We start from the raw sequence: 12,752 nt of genomic DNA on the forward strand, positions 1-12,752 counted from the left end.
CTAATGTACTATACGTATAGTGTTTGGAGTTATGTAGATAGCATGGGATGCCACATCTGGGCCTGATGATGCATAGCCCTGTTAGCTTCCTATATGGGACGAGTTACATGAGAAATAGTTGATGGCTGAAACAGTTGATATTGAGGGGTGGTGGTATGGTCCGCTATCATGTGTTGAGGTCCCCCATTGCCTTGGGGGAATTATTACTATTTAGGATTTGATTTTTGCTTTCTTTCTAGAGGCGGGGGAGCGAGCGGTGCATCGAGCTTTACTGAAGGACATTGTTATAGATCTACCGTAAGCAAGCTACCTACGCCCCTGTGTGAGGTACACTTTTTCCCGTTCAGCTCCCATACTTGGAGGTCTTTTTTCTTCTTTGCTTTCATTTGTGATTTGTAATTTGTATTGGTTTTGGGGGGAAGAGGGAGGAGGGAGGATTTGGAGTTCAGTGGTTGGCTGTGGTAGGGTATAGGCTGGAAGGGGAGCTGGGACACAGCCGAGTTGGGGCTGGGCAGGCGTGGGTGGGGGTTTGGGTAGAATAACATGTTTGTCTTTATCTGCTGATTGCGATAGGGGGGTTGTATTGTTGTTGTTTGTTCGAAACTGAGTTTTATTGGCAAGAGCACGAAGAGAAGGACACATTGGTCAATGGTATGACACAGCAACCACATAAAAACGATACCATTACACTTCTGACATGGAACGTTAGAGGACTGAATGACCACAGAAAGGTCAGGCGTGTCCTTCAGTACCTCTAGAGACATGCAATTGATATTGCACTGCTTCAGTAGACTCACTTGCGCCCTGACAGCCCGACGCTAAACTATAGGGGATTCCATAACCACATACACGCTGCCGGATTCACCTCTCACGCCAGGGGCGTACTAACTTGGGTGAACCCTAAGGCCTCCTTGACATTGACCCCAGTTGCTACGGACGCTGAGGGGCGGTATGTTATCACGAAATGTGTTGGTAAGGGTATGACTTTACACATAGTTAACTCATACGGGCCTAATTTCGACTGCCCTTCCTTCTACTTGACTTTGGCCTCTAAGGTACGGGACCTTTGCGGGGAGCATGTTTTGTAGGGTGGTGATTGTAATATGGTCAGACAACCTGCGCTTGATAGATCAGATGGCCCCCGACAGACGCCCTTCGGCCTCTACCCGAGTTCTTGAAGCTGAGATTACACGACTGGGACTGCAGGACGTGTGGAGAACTAGATACCCGATACAGGGGGGGTACACGCACTATTCAGCACAGCATGATATCCACACCCGTATAGATTATTGGTTACTCACCTCACCCCTCCACTCTATGGTACAGTCGTATGTGACGCTGCCCCGCACATATTCTGACCATTCCGTGGTGCTTGTTACCCTTGGGGCCCTGGCGAGACGACCTCCTCCTTTTTCCTGGCATCTCCCCCCATACGCGCCGTTGGACGACGCCTTTCAGGAGGAATTGGCGACTGCCATCGAAGAGTTCTTTGCCAAGAACGTGGGCTCGGTGGATTCTTTCTTGACAGTTTAGGAAGCCTTTAAGGCTTATTTGCGCGGAATCTCTAAACATGCGGGTGTCCTTAAATCCATACGAGGCCGCTGTCCCTACTGGAAGTGCGTCGTCTCCCTGACTCTGGAGTAGAGTTCACTCGGGACTTGGCTCAAACGATTCGCGAATATCATGAGGAAGCGGACGCAGAGGTGAAACACCTGGGGAAATATGCCATTGCCAGATCATATGGTGAGGGGGAGCGCCCGGTGGCGGTATTGGCGCGAATGGTGAAGCAGCGTAGACACTGCGCGGCGTCGCCTGCACTGCGATCCCCGCAAACTGGGCAAGAATTGCCTGATGTAAAGGTGGCGGCTCGCTTTAGGGATTATTACGCTGAACTATACGCCTACAGGGGGCCGGCTCCGGAGGAACCAATTTCAGACTTTTTAACACATATCCAGTTACCCTGGCTGACCAATTCACATCGAGAGTTTCTGGTTCGCCCATTTGAGAGAGAAGAAGTTGTTTGGACATTGTCGTCAATGAAGGCTGGCAGCGCTCCAGGCAGCGAAGGCTTCCCGGTCTCATTTTACAAAACGTATTCTGATTTACTGATACCTAAATTATTGATGCTTGTCGAGCAGATGGCAAGGCGGAGGAAATGCCCCCAACGATGCGGAAAGCTATTATCGTAGCTATCCTTAAGCCTGGGAAGCCCCCTGAAGACTGCACTTCCTCTGTCGCTGCTTAACGTAGACGCGAAGATATTCGCGAAAATCATTGCCAACCACCTCAGCCCGTTGATCCTTACGCTTGTGGCCCCTGAGCAGGCGGGCTTTGTCCCCAACCGCAATCTGATCTTTAACCTACGGACCGTGATTGCGGCATTCCAGCAACCGCGCCAAGATGTGCCTGCGGTAGCAGTTTTCCTGGATATGGAAAAGGCCTTCGATTCTGTCGAGTGGCCTTTCCTTCGCCTTGTACTGCGCAGCATGGGGGTGGGTGACCTTTTCATTCAGCTACTGAACACACTTTATGCTTCCCCAACGGCGCGGGTCCGCATAGGCTCGCTCACGACTGAGCCCTTTTCTGTCGACCGTGGCACCAGACAGGGCTGCCCCTTTCTCCTCTCCTGTACGCATTAGTTGCGGAGCCACTAGCCTGTGCTTTGCGCGAATACCACAGTCATCGTGGTATCCGATTCCCCACGTACAACTTGATAGTGTCCACGTACGCGGATGACACTTTGCTCTATGTGCGGCAACCGGAAGACAACCTCTCGCCGGTGCTAAGAGAGGTGGTACTGTTTAGTTCACTTTCGGGGATACATATGAACTGGAGCAAGACCATAATGCTTCCGCTTACCCCCGCCACCAGGAGAGTAGACTCGGACTATCCCATTCAGTGGACTACTGACTCGGTCCGCTACTTGGGTATCCGGCTGCATACGGACTCGGAAGTGGTCCTCAGGGAGAATTACCGGATAGCGATTTCTAAGCTGGAGGATGATATGACTAAATGGATAGGGCTTCCCTTATCATTAATGGGCCGCATATCGTTACTGAAAATGATAGTCCTTCCCCGCTTTTTATTCCTCTTCAGTAATAATCCTATGGTCTTATCGGGAGCATTCTTTCGACAGCTACACACTCTGGTGCTACGCCTCCCGTGGGCTGGGAAACAGCCCAGGGTAGCATGGGACATCCTTATCCGCCCCTACAAAGAGGGTGGCCTGCATGCTCCGGACCTTGAGCTATTCTATTGAGCTGCTCAGGGCGCGCATGCGTATGGCTGGATACACGGCCCGGCTGACGCGCCGCACTTGCGGATTGAAGCAATAGTGGCCGCTCCGACTCCGTTGCCGGCGCTGATGTCCCGACCTAGAGATCGTCGGACGGGCATCCTAGACTCTCTGAATGTAGTGACGCATGCCTGGCATCACCTTATGGACGCTCAGGGTTGCTCACTGCTGTATGCTCCGGGAGCGCAATTGGCCTGGTGTTCGTGGCTTAGTCCCTGTACGGATAAAGGCGTGCTGTCTGCCCTCACTAAATTGAACCTCATCAACATGGGCGACCTCTTCACGAACAGTAGGGCTTGCACCTGGGAAGATTTGAACCCGGAGGACGACTCTGGAACCCTGCTTCTCCCACACTTCCAGTTCCATAGGGTGCGGCATGCCTTGAAGGGGCTGCTAGGAGAGGATATGACAGAGCCCCAAACGGTCTTGACGTATGACTTTGTAGTCACTGCTAAGACACCGGCTAAATTAATTACGAGCCTCTACCGCATCACATTGGCAGAGCGGACAGCGCATTATGCTAAGCCACGTCTAGCATGGCAGACTGATTTAGCCATTGACCTCCCTGAGGAAAAATGGAGATACTGCTGTGCTAATGTTAAGAGAGTGTCCCTTAATGGCCGCCACCGTCTACTGCACTTTAAATCCCTTAATAGAGTCTATTACACCCCTGAGCGCTTGTTCCGATATGGCTTATGAGAGAGCCCCGGTTGTGACAGATATAGGGCACAGTCTGCCAATTTTTTGCATCTGGCCTGGCTGTGCCCGAGGTTCGCAGACTTCTGGCGTGCGGTATATGACGAGGTGAATAGAGTCACCGGTCTGTCGTTGACCCCATCTCCACTATTGGCCCTACTGGGGTATTCTAAGGATATTGCGCCGGCAAGTCGGAGGCTTGTGGACATGGCTTTTTTAGTTGCCAAACGATGCCTCGCGCTCACCTGGATGCGAGGGCCGAAGCTTGCTAGATGGTCTAATGACATGTTATATTGCTGCACACAAACGGAACTGTGTAGTGAGCTGCTCCAACCCCGTAACCGCACTAAGAACTACTGGGCGCTGTACCTGGAGAGGAGGTCTGTACAGGGTGATTCGAGTGGGACACACTTAGGACCCAATTTATGAAGGCCTTGCGCCACCGGTGCGTCACTTTTAACATGGGAAAAAGTGACGCACCGGTGGCGCAAGGCTTTCATAAATGAGGCCCTTAGTTTTGGAGGCGGTGAGTACGCTGGAGGACTCAAAATCAAATCAAATCAAAATAAGCTTTATTCGATATTACCAAAGAATATCATATAAGCATACAGTAACAGAAAAAATAATACAATACATTTAGACAATTTCATTCAAATAAAAAGATAAAGAAAAAGATGATCATCATTTAAAAAGAAAAATCAAAAGAACCAGGGTCAACTTAAATAAAAGAAAAAAAGGTTAAAAAGTCTAAAAAGAGGAGTAAATTTAGGTAGGACCTTGCAAAGTTCAACAACACTCCATGATTGCCCAGTCCAATCTAATCCAAAAACAGTAGGACAAGGTCCCAAACATAATTAGTTCCCATCCACCCCCGGGTTGAGATGGTGAAAAATGGGGGTTAGGATTAGTTATTACCACTCCCAGTATTTCCCGAAAAGATCATGATGTAGGCCGATCATGTAGGGTATGATTTCGAAAAAGGGGGAACACCAGGGATTGAGGGATAAAAGTCATATAAGTCCCATATAGATATTGGGCCGTCTATCTCTTGTGGTGGCCAGGTTTTCAAGTAAGGGACAATGTTTGTGTCTCTGAATCTCACGAGTACCAGGTCCCCAGGAAGATCCTTATGAAGGGAACCCAGCCAGTCCACCCTCCTGACGCTCCTTATTGCTCCATATAGGTGACGAGGCAGTGGCCTATTTTTTGACAGCCAGAATTTGGTTTTGTTAAATAAGTCATGTTGACTCTCCATTTTTCCAGGGGGAAGAGCAGGGACGCCAGCAAGTATGCACACGAATGGGGCTGCTTCTGGTGGTAGATGGATTGTTTTAATCTTATCATGAAGTGCTCTAGGTGCGGTCAACTGGGGAAAGGGGACACTTGGAGAGTGTTTGGTTACTTTTTGCCCCACTGTACTAGGTCCAGTTAATTGTATTTGACAGCTTTTATCCCGTTTAATGCCTTCGTGAGTAGGAGGTGACTTTGGACGGTTAAATGTGTCACAGTGTTTGTCAGCCGACTTGATTGCTGACTCTAGTCCAGTAAGCCTATCCCCTAACATGTTAATTTTTTCCACCAATGGGGCTATCAGAGAGCTAAGCAATTTTTCAATGAGCGGTAATATATCTGGTTGAATAAGGTGGCTTAAGGGATCTTGGGCCTCAGCAGTCGATGGAATCGTTGGAGAACCCTGGGGGGGTGCGATATGAGGACTACAAGTTTTATTAGGTAATGTGGGCTGCTCTGAAAGAATGGAATTAACTGATAGTATGATGTCGCTTTTGGGCGACAGGGGGGTTTCTGATGGTGCATTGGTGGTTTGACATAAGAGGTTTAGCTCGTCTAACCATGAAAACTTTTGCCCAGTTCCTGCAACACTAGCTGGGTGATCCACTTTAGAGGTCATGATAGTAATGGAATACCAACAGATGCATGAGAAATAGTCTTTACCTTCGTGATGTAGTATCAGGTGTAAAAACCAAAGGGGGTGGCCCGCCCCGTCCTCCTCAGGTCCTCTGAGGGCCACAGAGGGCCCGCCCTTGTCCCGGGCTTCTCCCAGGCAGCTCCCGCGCGCGACTTGCGGGGCGAGTGGAGTTCGCGTCTTTAGTAGCGCCTCCGGGCGCGCTGGTGCTGTGGGAGGTGTTTTCCGGCCCCGGGGCTGATGGGAAATGTAGTTCCCCGCTGGGAACTGTCGCCGTTGCTCTCACGGCACTCCCGGTCGGCCAGCCGTTCCCCTCACGGCGCTCGTGGCTCTGCGCTTGTGCCTTAGCCCCAGCAAAGGCCAAGCAGGTACGTTTGTTCTCCCCGCTGGAGGACTCATCACAACACACTGACGTGGAGACCCTGGTTTAACGAACTCGGAATGAGTCTTTTGCTGCTGAACGCGGGTTGGGAGCGGGGAGTACTGACGATGCCTGGGATGAGGAAGTGTATTGTATATATGACAACATTGCTGTCTGGGTGGGGGGTAATGCCTTAACCTCTGATTAATGTGTCCATGACAAAGAGTTATTGCGGTATTATTGTCGTACCAGTGCCAATTCTGTGCTCCTTGATTGTAAGTTGTTGAAATGCCAATAAATAAATTATAAAAAAAAGAAAATACAGTCTGCCCCCCAGTTGACCTGGAAGTACTCCTCTGCCATCTTGAACTGGGATCTCATTGTATTTTCTGATCGAACAGGTACTCTAATGGTGCTGGCACCTCTAGAATCACTTTATGGGTCTTCATAGTCTCCATGTCCTTTTCTCTTGTCTGTGAAATTTGATATGTTTCCTCAAAAATGGCAAGTCCTCCTTACAGCCCTTAAAGTACCACCCAATCCAGAAAATCCACCCCTCCACCCCCTAGTTAGTTAGGGAAACTTTGATGGATTTTGTGGACCAAACATGCTGTATTCACCAAGAATGCAGGTTACCATATACAATTTGCTGGTCAATCAGATGTTGCAACTGACCTTGGAGTATTCTGGAGTCAAGGACTGCTTTCACCTCATACTCTGAAACTTTATCCCTTGAACTACATGAGGTGTTGAACGTAATACCATTATGGGTACTTGTTTTAATAAGAAAAAAATAGAATACTGCTCCGGTAAATACTCCAGGATGAGGATAATTGTAATTGGATAGTGTCTGGGTTGATTATCTTGGATCTAAGTAATGGGCCTACAAATCGATATTTGAATTTTGCATCGTATCCAGGTAACCAGAGATAGATGTAGATAGCCAAACTGACTCCTCTGTTTTATAACAAGGAGTGTGAGAATGATGGAAGTCTGCAAACCTTTTAAAGTGGCCTTTGCTTTCTGTGAGTGCTAGATAGCATCTGTATGAATTACCCTAATCGAAGAGATCAAAGCTTAGGCTGAAGAAACTTGGTATTGAGACACCTGTAGTGCATGGATTATGTACATGTGCCACTCTTCCAATTAGTTCGGACGACGCCCGGGCACCTGTGAAGAGTACAGAAGCAGCAGCCCCAGAATGTTGGAAGACACAGGCCCTCATTACAAGTGGACTATTCTTGTCCCCATCTGAAATATTGTAGGAGTGTGTCATATTCATGAGTAGTGAGCGCTCAAATTTATTCTGTGTAATTAACATTCCTAAAGGGAGTGGAGTATTGCATATTTAAAGTATCCCACATAACATACTTGTGTCTAGAACGTAATTAATAAAGGTTTATGTGACACATATATCATTATTTTTTTTTATACTTTATTTGTGAATTTTAGTACGTTACATGAATATATTCCAAATTATTACACAGTGATTCAGAATATAACATTGGTTGTCTCTTCCATTACATAGTCCATTTTCAACACCTTGTAGAAAGCGATACAATGAATATTAAAGTAATGACACAGGGCTATAAAGCTACATAACTCAGTAGCACATTTGGGCAATCCAAGGGTCAAAAACGTAGAGACATACAGGTAAACAACACCCCTTCATCTGCGATAGTGCTGAGTTCCTTCTATCCTAGCAATCACATCAAGCTAGGCATGCGTGGTGCACAACCAAGTAATGCAGGTTAAAAACATTTCACACATTACTCATACATCACTAAGGATCATGGCAGTTGTGCCTTCGGAGCCCTGTGAAAGTAGATATCCTTACAGCGGCCCCCATATATCTTTAGGTTTGGAATCTTGTGGCACGAGTTCAACATATGTGGTAGTTTGCTCCTGACAATATATGAGGTCTGCCAACCATTCCTTACATTTCGGAGCTCGGCCTCTCCCCCACCTACAGGCCACCCTACGTTTAGCCAATAAGAACGATATAGCAAGGAATTTCCTGTATTGTTTGGGTATCTGTGCCGTGTACCCAAGAAGAGCAAGCAGTGGATTACGTACCAGCCCATCAGATACCATTTTCTTGAGCACCACGAATACCTGATCCCAGAATTCCTGTATCCTTGGACACTCCCAGGCCAGATGTAAAAAACCCACCCCCGGCCGCTGACCGCGCTCACATCTATCATTATCAGTGAGCTTTAGTCTAAGTTTCTTCATCAGAGTATAGTATAAGCGGTGTAAGTACCTCTAATGTATCACTCTCAGCCTGAAGCTAGCCTAAATCTCTGCTGTTTGGAGACAGCAATACTGCCATTGATCATCAGTAAGTTCTCACCATAAATCTTCGTCCCAATGTATTCTGGCTGGACTAAGAAGCCCTTCTCTATGCATGCGTATGGTGCTGTATAAACCTGATACCAGGTGCCTTCCCTCAGTAGATCCCAACATATGGTGTAAGGTCATCAAGTGCTCTGGCTCCTTTTGGAAGTCGGGAAGGATTGAGCGCATACCTTGCCGTAGCCATACATATAGGAATACATCCAAGGTGTATATTGTACTCCTTGTAAAAAATGCTCCAAATATCGAAATGTCCCCTCATGAAACAGTTCTCCCCAAGTGTCTATATGCGCTCGCTTGCACAAACCTCGAAATCCCTGTTCCTGCAATAGGGATCAACTAGGGCGATGTGACAATGGGAGCCTAGGGGAGTAAAGAAGGGGCAGGGCCAGAAGGGAGGTAATCTGGTTCCAGGCATCGATCGTATTAGTGATAGTAGTAGGTGGCGTCGTACGGAAGCGCACGTGCCCATGTATCAGTCCATTTAATGGATTGGATCTGCAAGCCAATCTTCCATAGCTATTTGCGGCATGTAACGAGAGGGGTGCACCTAGTAGTAGGTATAATGTGCCTGTGCGCTTAAATAGTATATCTCGAAGTCAGGAATGTCAAAAGCCCCCTGGTGATACGGCCTGGTTAGTATCAACCATTTAAGCCTCGCTTGCTTCCCTCCCCAGAGCAATATAATTAATTCTGAGCGTAATCTTTTTAAAAAGTGTCCCCCTGAATGATAAGGGATGTTGAGGAATAAATAAAGAAATTGCGGGAGTATGACCATTTTGATAAGGGAGGCCCGCCTCCTAATGAAAGGGGTGGGGAAATACAATGTGTAACGTTGGTGGTTAGCCGTGCTATAGCTCTACCATAATTCACTCTAATGGTTTCATCTCTTTCTTTGGTGATCTGGATGCCAAGATATCGTAGGTCTGTGTCGCACCATTCTAGTGTGAAGTCAAGAGGAAATTGAGTCACCGCCGGTGTGAGAGGGAAGACCTGAGATTTTCCCCAGTTAATGTGAACACCAGAAAATCTGCAGAATTTTATAAATTCCCGTAATAAGGGGTTTATATTTTTTGTGTGGGTCTCTGACGTATAACGTCATGTCGTCAGCATATAGATAGATCAGTATTTGCCTTAAACAGCAGCAAAGTGCTTTATCTTGGTGCAGCTGACGAAGTCTGGAAGCCAACGGTTCCACTGCGAGAGCAAACCAAAGTGGGGAAAGCGGGCACCCCTGAGGGCCGCTGGCTGAGATACATGACCATTTATCAATATCTTAGCAGTGGGTTGGTGGTACAACAATTGAATCCATGATAAATATAGAGGCGGGAACCCCATCTTCTGTAAAATTCCAAATAGATAATCCCACTCCACCGAGTCAAACGCCTTAGAGGCATCTAGGAACACTGCGGCGAGTGGGAATTTGGGTGCCACTGTCTGAATCAAAGAGAATAGGGTCCTGAGATTATGGGATGTGGCCCTACCCGGTACAAACCCTGATTGATCGGGCAGTACGAGTTTGTCCATTAGGAGGGATAACCGGTTAGCCAGTACTTTTGCCAATATCTTGGTATCGCAGTTCATTAACGATAGTGGCCGATATGAGTCACAAGATTCAGGGGGTTTCCCTGGCTTCAGTAAGGGCGTCACTACCGCTTCCCTCATTGAAGGGGAAAGTATGCCTACCTCAAGGGACTCTTCATACACTTCCTTCAACACCGGCGCCATAATGTCAATGTAACTTTTATAAAATTCAGCCGGTAGGCCATCCGACCCTGGCCCTTTCCCATTCTTGAGTTGCATTATTGCTTCCCTGATCTCATCTATTTCAAATGGGAGGCTAAGGAATTCCCTGTGTGTATCACTAAGCCAGCCAAGCGCCACCTCCCCCACAAAGTCATCTAGGTATCTTCCTATAAAGTGTAATAAATGTGTCCAGAATAGTTAAGGAGTCTCGGTGCAGTAGGCTGCCAGGCCCTGGTAGTTCTAATGTGTGAGTGGTGAAGCGGGGGCATCTTGTCACTTCCGCCTGTGCCCTGCCTGGTCTCTCCCCCTCCCCATATCGGCAGGCCACCTAGTAGCAGCCCTTGAATTTCGACTCTCTTTGCGCTGTGCCTTCATAGTAAGAGATTTTTGCTTGAAAGTCCTTTTGTACTTGTCCCACCTCTCCCCCACTCATCCGCCTCTCCAGTCCCCTTAAGTCTCGTTCCAAGTTGTGCAATGTGATTCGTATATCTTTCAGTACAGCAAAGCTCTTTGAAATGTAGAATTCCCTCACCGTCACTTTGAAAACCTCCCATATTAAGTCAACGCTATCCACTGAACCCTTGTTTCTGGCAAAGAATTCCTCAATTTCCTCGCCCAACTCCGCTTGGAAGGCTACATCCAACAGGGCCATGGGCTGCAACCTCCAGGACTTCCTAGGGCTGTTATAGCCTGGCGGGGTGAGCGATACCTTCACAGGACAAAGGTCGGAGAATGTCCTCGCCAAGTGTGCCACATTACATATAGCTGACCCCAAGCCCCTCGAGAGCAGACAATAATCAATCCTCGCCATGTCCCTCTGTGGGACGTGAAATGTGTGCCCTCCTGTACTTGCGGGTGTGTATGTCTCCAGCTATCGATTAGCCCACCTTCTTCAATGATGCCCCGTAATGCCTCCTGCGCATTGGTATAGTGATGTGTAGCCACATTCGATCTGTCCTGGTGTGGAAATAGTGCGACATTGAAATCCCCCCCAAATTATGTGAGTGGAGCCAATCTTCAATATTTTGCCCCACATATCTGTAAAGTCAGGGCTGTCTGTGTTCGGACAATAGCAATTTGCAATCGTCACAGAGTCTCTACCCAGGCGTACCCAGGCAACGATATACCTGCCATGTGAATCTTCTATTACCCCCGCCAGTTCAAACCGGGTGTGCTTGTTAAAGAGTATTTCTGTTCCCAAGCATACGAGGAGTAGGAGGAGGAAGCTGATAACTCGCCCATCTGCTTGCGAAGGTATTCGTGACCCTGGGATTAAGGTGAGTCTCTTGTAGTAAAGCCACATTTATCTGCTGCCTACCCAAATAAGCCAGTTCCTGCCTACGTTTCCTCGGATCCCCTAGGCCCCTAACATTCCAAGACAACACTCTTAATGTGGTATTATCCGCCTGCGTCATTCTACCATCTTGTTCCTATCCAATCAGCGCATCGCAGACATATAAACATCCAAGTTCCTATAGTTAAAGAGACATACTCATCTAAAACCATACTCGCAGTTGTATCACTGTGACCTCGAAACTCCCATCCCCTTACCTCCCCCACCCACTCGAGCATCCCAATCATGCCAGTCATAGATGTCCCCCCCTTCCTAACACCCATCAACTTCTCCATTCGAACAATCAGGTCTAACCCCTCCCATTTCAAACTTGAGGAGAGGATACAGATCAACATAAGTAAATTGAAAACAATAGTGGTGTATTCCCAGGAGGGGCAATGCGATTTGGTGGCCCACGAATACCTCTTGTCAGACCAGGTATAGTACTTCACAATGCTATTCCCTGGATCGACTTCGAGGGTGGTCGGCTGCCGCGTAAACTCAACCCTCTTACGCGGTATCATTCAATAGGAAGTTTGCAGTTCTCTTGTGCACAATGTCTTATCCAGCAATCTCATACAGCTCTACGAACATGACCATGTCTATGAGTCGTGGGACTACCCACATCGTCTGTCAATGCTATTCCACTGCGGCATTCATTCTACTTCTAGAAAGTGAGACCTCTGCGAGCCCTCTGATGATGGTGACTGTTTTCTTTTTTTATGAAGTTGCTTTAGAAACTCTTCCACCTGTTGAGGCCTTGTGAAAAATGTTTGAGTCCCTTGGTGGGTGACACGGAGTCAAGCTGGATATAAGAGGGCATAATCGATTTGAGCTTGTCTAAGCTTTTGTTTCACCACCAAAAATGTACGTTGTACCTCTTGTACATGCAGCTTAAAGTAAGGGTACATTGTAAAAGATATGCCCTCATAGTTTAATTGTTTTTTGTCTCTGGGCACCCGCAAAGCAACGTCCCTATCTCTATAGTTCAACAAGCTGGCAATAATGTGTCTGGGAGTGCTTCCAGGTGGCCGTGGCGGTC

The sequence above is a fragment of the Lissotriton helveticus genome, chromosome 5_1, assembly GCF_964261635.1.
Source record: "Lissotriton helveticus chromosome 5_1, aLisHel1.1, whole genome shotgun sequence".
NCBI lineage: Eukaryota > Metazoa > Chordata > Amphibia > Caudata > Salamandridae > Lissotriton > Lissotriton helveticus.